This window comes from Eurosta solidaginis, chromosome 4 (genome assembly GCF_040869045.1).
Source record: "Eurosta solidaginis isolate ZX-2024a chromosome 4, ASM4086904v1, whole genome shotgun sequence".
NCBI classification, from domain to species: domain Eukaryota; kingdom Metazoa; phylum Arthropoda; class Insecta; order Diptera; family Tephritidae; genus Eurosta; species Eurosta solidaginis.
Genome location: NC_090322.1, coordinates 80663072 through 80672318, shown reverse-complemented (window position 1 = coordinate 80672318; position 9247 = coordinate 80663072). Strand labels below are relative to the sequence as shown.

General features: G+C 40.9%; 2 pseudogenes; one reads left to right on the top strand and one right to left on the bottom strand.

Annotated features, from left to right (window-relative positions):
* Positions 1-5843: 5843 nt before the first annotated feature.
* On the bottom strand, positions 5844-6570 carry LOC137248582 (protein pinocchio-like; annotated as a pseudogene).
* An 8-nt stretch (positions 6571-6578) lies between these two features.
* LOC137248581 (exocyst complex component 6-like) lies at positions 6579-8342 on the top strand (annotated as a pseudogene).
* Positions 8343-9247: the final 905 nt, after the last annotated feature.

Here is a 9247-nt window from a genome sequence, read left to right as displayed (position 1 = left end):
ACGAAGTGCATCATGTCATTCTACAACGAGGTTGCATTGGACAACCAATTAAAAGCTTTCTGGGAGGTAGAAAATATTCCCAAAAACAAAATGCTTAATGAAGAAGAAAGGTATTGTGAACAATTATTTAAGGACACAACAAAACGTGATGAAAGTGGAAGATATACAGTTTCGCTACCATTCAGGCAGGATTACCCTGAGAATATTAAATTAGGACCGTCCCTAAAGCGCGCATGTTCACAATTCTTCAGAAATGAGGGGCGATTACTGAAAAACCAAGAGTTGGGGAAAGAATATGTTCGGGTGTTATCCGAATACGAAACGCTTGGACATATGAGAAAAATCAAAAACAATATTCCATCCGATAGTTATTTCCTGCCCCACCACGCCGTTGTAAAAGCGGAAAGTACCACTACCAAAGTGCGCGTCGTCTTCAACGCGTCAAGTCAGACAGCAAATGGCATTAGTCTAAACGACATACTCCACCCAGGTCCAGTACTCCAAGCAGACTTGCCTATTTTAATTCTACGTTGGAGACTGTACCGCTTTGTCTTTAATAGTGACATAGAAAGGATGTATAGGCAAATTTGGGTGACCGATAATCACGCCAAATTTCAAAGAATTGTCCATCGAACATCCCCGAACGAACCCATCAGTCTTTACGAACTAAAGACTGTCACCTTTGGTGTAAACTGCGCCTCCTACCTCGCGATACGGTCACTTCTACAATTGGCTGATGATGTAGAAAATACACACCCAATAGCATCGGGTATATTACGAGAAAGTATGTATGTCGACGACGTTTTATCTGGAGGACATACAATAGCGTCAACCAACAGAGCAAGAAACGAGATTCGCGAAGCATTACACTCAGCTGGCTTTCCATTGCGCAAGTGGACATCAAATTGTGAGGAAATCCTTCAGGACATCCCCAAAACGGATTTGCTCAGCGAGGACTTCCTAGCGTTTGAAGAGGCTAGCTCGGTGAAGGCACTCGGAATACGATGGAACGCGCACTCAGACATGTTTTACTTTTCAGCAGGAGTTTTAGGGAATGGCGAGAACACCACCAAACGCGCAATCCTATCCGCTATAGCCAAACTTTTCGACCCTTTAGGCTGGCTTGCACCAATGGTCATAGTGGCAAAAATACTAATGCAGCATATCTGGTTAGAGGGCACCGGGTGGGACGAACCTGTCTCCCCAACTACCTTCGAACGGTGGGAAAATTTCACCCAACAGTATAAGGAAATAGATAACATTAAGATACCGCGATGGGTAAATTTTACGCCCGAGGACGACATCGAAATACATGGTTTTTGCGATGCATCGGAAAAGGCATATGCAGCAGCAATCTACATGCGCGTAAAAAGGGACGATAAAATTTTCACAAATCTCTTGCTAGCCAAAACCCGAGTAGCCCCAGTGAAACCCATCTCACTACCACGTTTAGAACTTTGCAGCGCCGTGCTGCTCGCAGAAATCATGGAATCAATATTCCGAAACATTCATTTGGGGCCAGCAAAAGTTCACCTCTGGACGGATTCAACCATCGTACTCGCATGGATAAGAAAGCCGCCCTGTTCCTGGTCAACCTTCGTCGCACACCGAATCACTAAGATCACCGATATGGTCGGTAGAAAGGACTGGCTTCACGTGGACTCGGAATCTAATCCAGCGGATCTAGGAAGCAGAGGACTACTTGCATCAGAGTTGGTCAACAATACGTTGTGGTGGCAGGGACCTTCTTGGCTGCAAGAAGACAATTCCCACTGGCCAGCACAAGAGACCGAATACAAAACGTCCGTTGAGGAGAAGAGGGCACAAACATATGCCACGACAAGGGTAGATCAGGTAGATATTCTCGACCGTTTTTCAAATTTACCCAGGGCTTTAAAGGTTCTATCCTATGTTAGGAGATTTTATAAAGGAACTCACCCAAAAACTAAAGCAATGTTCCACGAAAGGTCGTGTATAATCTCAGCCGATGAGATTAAGGCAACGACTCAATCATTAATACGAGTCTGCCAGAAACAATTTTACGGGACAGAATATTTAAAATTGAAAAATAGGGAACCTATCGATCGAAAGAGTGAAATACTGTCACTCAACCCATATATCGACAAAGATGATATTATTAGAACAGGGGGGCGTCTAGGGGCGTCAAAATACATGTCATACAACGAGCGTCATCCGATCATCTTGCCTTACAATTGTAGGCTGTCTCGCCTCATGACTCCCTTCATGGCGAGAACCAGCTCATGCTCCGTCTCATCCCAACCCAATACTGGATACCGAATGTCAAGACCATGATCAGAGCCGTCATCCACAATTGCAAAACCTGCATTATTCATCGAAAGCAGGCACAGTCCCAACTTATGGGTACCCTTCCCTGCGAACGGACTACTTTTACCCGCGCGTTCACCAATACCGGGGTAGACTTTGCGGGGCCTTTCGACATCAAAAGCTACCGCGGTAGAGGATGTCGACTGTCAAAAGGCTACGTATGCCTTTTTGTCTGTTTCTCCACTAAGGCCATTCACTTAGAGGCCACTAGTGACCTCAGCACCCCATGCTTTCTCGCAGCCTTCTCGCGTTTTATCGCGAGAAGAGGATGTCCGAAGAACATCTACTCCGACAATGGTACAAACTTTGTCGGAGCATCAAGATCTTTACGATCCGAATTTAAAGCCTTTCTGGCCGAAAGCCGAGACAAAACAGTCTCAAAGTATAGCCATCAAGCAATGAGCTGGCATTTTATTCCCGCCGCCGCTCCACATATGGGCGGCCTGTGGGAAGCGGGAGTGAAGAGCTTCAAAAGCCACTTCAAAAAGGTCGCTTCTCTCCATAAATATACCATGGAGTAGTTCCAAGCCCTTTTGTGCCGGATCGAGGCATGTCTAAATTCACGGCCTGTCAGCCCGGCGTCAAATGACCCAACGGATCTGGAACCAATAACCCCAGGACATTTCCTAACCGGCAGCCACCTGCTGGCTCCACCCGAACCAGATGCCAGTGAGAGCTCTGCCTCGATGATCAATCGATGGCAGAAACTCAAAGCCCTCCATCACACTTTCTGCAAACGATGGAAGGTGGAATATCTATCCGAACTTCAAAAACGAGTGAAGTGGAAACACCCCAAACAAAATATACAAGTGGGAGATCTCGTTGTCCTCAAAGAAGACAACTTATCTCCCAACGAATGGAGGTTAGGTAGAGTCGTCAACGTACACCCCGGCGAAGATAACCGAGTACGTGTGGTCGACCTCTTTACCGAGAAGGGTCAAGTCCGACGACCTTTGGTCAAACTGATCCTTCTTCTCACGGAGGAGATAGATTGCGAGAGGACCAAGAGCTCCTCCTAACAATCCCTCCGTTCCTCCCTACTTTCGAAATATCCCAAACCATCCCACTCACTCGTTATTCCATAACGAGTATACCAGAGAAGCCTTTACGCAGACCCTCGGTCTGCCACAGAAAACAAAGGCACTCGGCCCATAATCTTTTTAACTTTTCAAAATTTCAAAACCCAGCGCTCGTTCACCGAAACAAGGCCAATCAACCACCTTAATGCAGATCTCAATCTGTCACCAAACACTTATTGTTAATTTTCAAAATCAAACCCCAATTCACTCGCTCACCCCGAGCGAGGACAACAGAAAAGCCTACCGCAGAAGGGCGAACCGATCTGCCACAGAACACAGCTGCACTCGTTGCCGCGCAACGAGGCACATCGCAAGCCTACCGCTGATGAGAAAACTCATCTGCCCCAGATATTAGCAGAGTTAAATTCCTTATAGGGTTAGAAAATCTAGTTAAGTCAATCCATACATACATATGCCCACTTAAATTTGTTGGCTTACGCCACCTGATCACGCTTAAAATGCGTCGTGAACACAAAGATAATCTTTACATATCATCGCCACACAACATAACTGAGCAACGTCATATTGGTGTAAATTGCGCAACCGCCTTGGACAGTAAAAACGCACAGAAAAATAGTAAAACCCATAAATCCATAAAAGTAGGTGTTTAAAAAACAGCCGAGCATGTTTATGCTGTTAAATATGCGAAAGAAGAGATACAATCAGACAAATTCTAAATATTCTCGCGGATTTTTTTATTCCCGCGGAAAAATTCCTCCAATTCTTTTCTTCTAGGGAGAAGAATAATTGGGGAATAGGAATTTTGAATTTTCGAAGTCAGCTGTTTTATGAATTGAAATTTCGTTGCGCATTTCTTATTTCGTTTAAAAAATTGAAAAGTTTAATTATTTTTGCAAATTTGTTTGAAACTAAGAAATAAAATATAAACAATACACAGTATTGCATTTCATGCGTTATTCACTGAAATGAGTAATGAATTTGTGCCACAGCAACATCAACAGAGGAGCATAAGAAGAAGGCAGCGGGATAACACAAATCCGCTGGGGTTGCATGCTTTCGTTCTGGGGCCAAGTCGAGTTGAGTTCGCCTTTCGCCATATGCCGAAATCTATTTAAGCCTTCTTAAAAATCGTTGCGGAATTTCTGGCTGGCTGCATCAAATACACCAAGAGCTCTTACGTTGCTTATGATATACTTTTCTACTTAAAATAGAGAATATTGTGGTAGAATGTACATACATAATTTAGCACAAATTTGTACAAATAAGTGTTCTTTCTTAAAAGAACCAATTTCCTTTAACTATTTTGATGCATTCCCTTTAATTTAACAAGTGAAAAAAAACTATGAAATGGCAAGGAAATCTCCCTCTCCCTCACATTCATAATACCTACTTTTCTCCCATAACCGGCTTCCGCCTTTTCGAACATTGTTCAGAATAGGAGGAAAGGGAGAAGTGAAAAAACTCACGAGGAATTTTTATTTAGAATACGAGGAATGGGAGAAAGGAAAAAAACTCGCACGGAATTTTTGTTCAGAATTGGGCTGAATATGAAATGTAAAACCACTTACCAAATACATATCCCAAATCCAATGCAACCGCCAAATCCACCGGAGTGCGACTTGCTCCATGGAGTGAATGCCCTACAATCACAGCAGCGCTACATTGGACAACGAAAGCATAGGGTGCATGATAGTCTAACAGTTAGGAACAACACTAAAATCAAAGGGTTTTAGATAGGTTAAGCAATAGTAGCTTAAGAATTTTCCATGCTCACCATAATGAGATCAACCGTAGCCCGTTTTGCCATGTGTGCCAAAAGATATGCTTTCATCCCAAAAATCAACGTACTCTATACTTAGCACGCAGCGCCACCAAATCGGGAAGGGGACATAATTCACCATCAGCAGTTCCCTTCCCCCCAAATCTGTGTAAGACACGTCCATCAGCAGCAAAGGCCGGCACATTGTCATTGCGTCGATCTGTCACAAATATATGTCCCGATTTATTTATGCATCCACCATCGACCCACGGTGTGGTGTTTATGATAGAGGCTTTGCAGCAAAACTTCCCTTTTTATACACATGTTTCTACTCACATATGTAAATATATTGCAAGGTAATTCCAAATCCAATATTGTCTAAAGTATATCTATTGAATTGTATTTGTATACAAAGGCCTTAAGCGTAGACAATATACAATCACAAAATTAGCTACATACGCCCAGTTTATATGTATTTACATATATTATATGTATAAGTATGGAGTATCTATGTAAAATGGCTAGATAGAAATGATATAGATAGATTCAAGATGGTCGGGATGCGTTGTATGCTGTTTAGAAATTCCAATTTAGTTACTTAAATGTTGAGCTTGAGGGACTTTTTGAGACGTTGCTGCACCCCTTTTACTCACACATTCTTATTTTGAATAACAAATTAATCACGTATGAGCACTAGTCGAAAGTTGTTCCAAACGCAGACATAATTCTTGAGCTAAACGTTAATGCGTAGCAGCATTAGCACACGTTGATGGAGCAACAGGGCAAGCGGCATTAACAGCAGATTCCTGGGGATTCAAATGTGTCATTGCCTCTTGATAACTAGGACACACACCATGCCAACGAGCTTTGCCACAGGCATGCGACATGGTGAAATCACGCTTCCACGGTACGCCACACTGTCCATCACTAAGCGGACATGGGCGCTCTAAACTACAGCCACCACATTCACTGCAATCGAGGGAAACATGATCATCAGTTCATGAAACGCCGCAGATGAAGCAGGAGCCCATATACTGACGCAATTCCTTAATTGGGAGTACATTGTCTACGAAAATTTCCAAAGGACTACCCACTAAATCCGATAAGGACGAAGATATACTGATATGGCTGCGTCCCAAAGGACTGCAGATATCAGAGAATTGTGGACCATGTACGCTGGCTAAAGATATTGCTGTTGGAACTTTTACATTTAATGCACTTTAAACTGACATTTGGAGCTGAACCATTTACTAAGCCCGATGGTGGAGCGACAATGTTAGCTGAAGACACCGTCATTCCATTGGTATTAAGAACATTTTCAAAATTTGGAGAAATACCACAAACATCGGGATCATCAACATCGAAAAGAACATTATCCTCCCACTCGGTGACTACACTTACATTTGAAATAGGACGGGTTTTCATCTTTCAAAATGCTTCTTATCCCTTCTGTTGGTAACTTCGCAGTTATTGTTATCCACTAATGTAGAATTCTTTGTAATTTTATTTGTATTCGATATGTAAAAATTATTTCAAATTTTGATGATTTAGGTTCAACGCAATTGAAGCGTAAAAAATTACCTCCAAACTTCAGTCAACAAAACCAATGCGAATTCTCTAAGCAACTACACGAAGAGGTACATGCACTCGATCATTCACTGCAACAAATAAGTACATCGGTATTGCAGCATGGACAAGATTTAGTACGCGCGCGTCAAAGTGAATCAAATTTGGCCAGCGCTATTGATGCTCTACACGCCTGCCTGCCCGCGCTCGAATGTTATATTAAATTTACCCAGCAAGCAACCAATAAACAGTACTACCAATCTTTGCGCACTTTGGAGACGCTAGAGACACAACATTTGATTGGATTACATAATTATCGTTTTGCCACACAAATTCGACAGACAATTCCCGTTATAAAAGAGAATATAAGACGATCCGCTGAAGCAGACTTTCGTGAATGTCTTGAGAATATAAGAAAATTTTCACCGAAAATGGGTGAGGTGGCTATAACACATACGAAAAAGTGGAAAAACCTGATATTAATGCTATTATTGAAGAACATAAACTTCAAGGAAAGCTAAATAATAGCGAATAGGAGAACAATTTAAGTGCCCAAGATCTGATCGATTTCTCGCCAATATATCGTTGCTTACATATTTACATGGTACTGGGACAGCGTGAATACTTTGAAAAGGATTATCGGCAACAACGACGTGATCAATCGAAGTTGGTGTTACAACCACCACCAGCGAGGCATGACAACTTCGAGGCATATAAAACGTACATTTGTGCAATTGGTGGCTTCTTTAATTGTTGAGGATCATGTAAAGAATGCAGCTGGCGATGTTGTAACATCTTCATATTTGGAGGATTTTTGGTCTACGTCTTTGACGAAATGTGTAAATGAGATTAGTATGGCATCATCATCTTGTACTGATCCAAACATATTGTTACGCATAATAAAAAAAAAAAACTTAATTATGTTGTCCATTAATACTTTCAAATGTTATGGCTACACAGTCAATATGCTTTTCGAATGTTTGCATAATATGCGCGATCATTATAATGAAGTGTTACTTCAGCGTTGGGTGCATGTTTTTCGTGAAATTTTGGATAAAGAACAATTCCAACCGATGATGGTTGAAACTCCAGAGGATTACGAGTCAATCATTGAACGTTTTCCTTTCCATTCAGAACAATTGGAAAATGCACCATTCCCCAAAAAGTTTCCCTTCTCTCGCATGGTACCCGAAGTCTATCATCAAGCAAAAGAATTTATGTACGCCTGCATGAAATTTGCCGAAGAGCTAAGGCTCTCCCCAAATGAAGTCGCAGCTATGGTGCGTAAAGCTGCAAATTTGTTGTTAACACGCAGTTTTGGCGGTTGTCTATCGATGGTATTTCATAATCCAAGCGTAGCCCTAACACAACTTATACAAGTTATAATTGATACGCAATACTTGGAAAAGGCAAGCTCATTTTTAGATGAGTTCGTCTGTCATATAACGAATACAGTTAGTAATATATCACAAACACCTTCAGCACTGTTCCATGTAGCACGTCAAGAAGCTGAGAAACAAGTTGGTGTACGCATTTGTTCGAAAATTGATGAATTCTTCGATTTGGCAGCCTACGATTGGTTACTTATCGAACCACCAGACCAATACGCTCCATGCCCATTCTCCATCTGAAAAATAAAATAAAAGTAATTACTAATGGAAAATAAAAAAAATTGATTTATTTTTATAATAATAAATAGAAGCAAATATTAGAATTTTACTTACCTTATTCTGCATCCAAAAATCCGCAAACGATTGTACTACGGCCACGCGCCGTAGTAAAAAGAATGAAGCAACGGAAAAAATCTTTCGATTAGTCCCGTTTGTTTCAATTCTGAGGAATTTACATTCTATACACGGGCGTGTATGAATGTGCGCAATTTTTTTTTGTCTTTGCTGCCGGTAAATATTTACCAGTACGCGGACTTTTAAGAGAAAAATTTTGGTAGACAAAAAAATTAAAATAGTAGTAGTTGGTAGATTTTTTACCAAGAAAACAATAGCTACAGTTCATATTTCTACCAAACAATTATTAATGTATTGTAAAACAAATAACACGCATTTCAAGGAAATTACACCTTTAAAACACGTAAACAAGACAAAATTAAATGTACCTTTGTATATACCTACATAGCTTATGCCTATACGATACTCACTTTTTTCCTGTATCGTGAGTGTGAAATACTGACAAACATGTACCAAAACGTCTAATCACAGCAATAATATTCCAAAGTACCAAAAATACTGCCACAAAATAACCGATTTCGGCATGTTATCGTTTACGTAAAACTTTTTATTTTCGTTCAAATTATTCAAAAAAAAAACTGAGAAAAATAGCGCAGAAAATATTTGCGTGCTCATTTACTATATTTATCTCATCAAAAATTTATTTCTTGTTTAAAGTTGTTCACAAGTTTTTCAAAAACTGACTGATTTAATCAGTATCCCCTCCTAATGTTAGTTGGGTGGGCTTGGCAATTAAAATAAAAAAAAATAAAAATGTAAGGCGCGACAACCTCCGAAGAGATCTAAGGCCG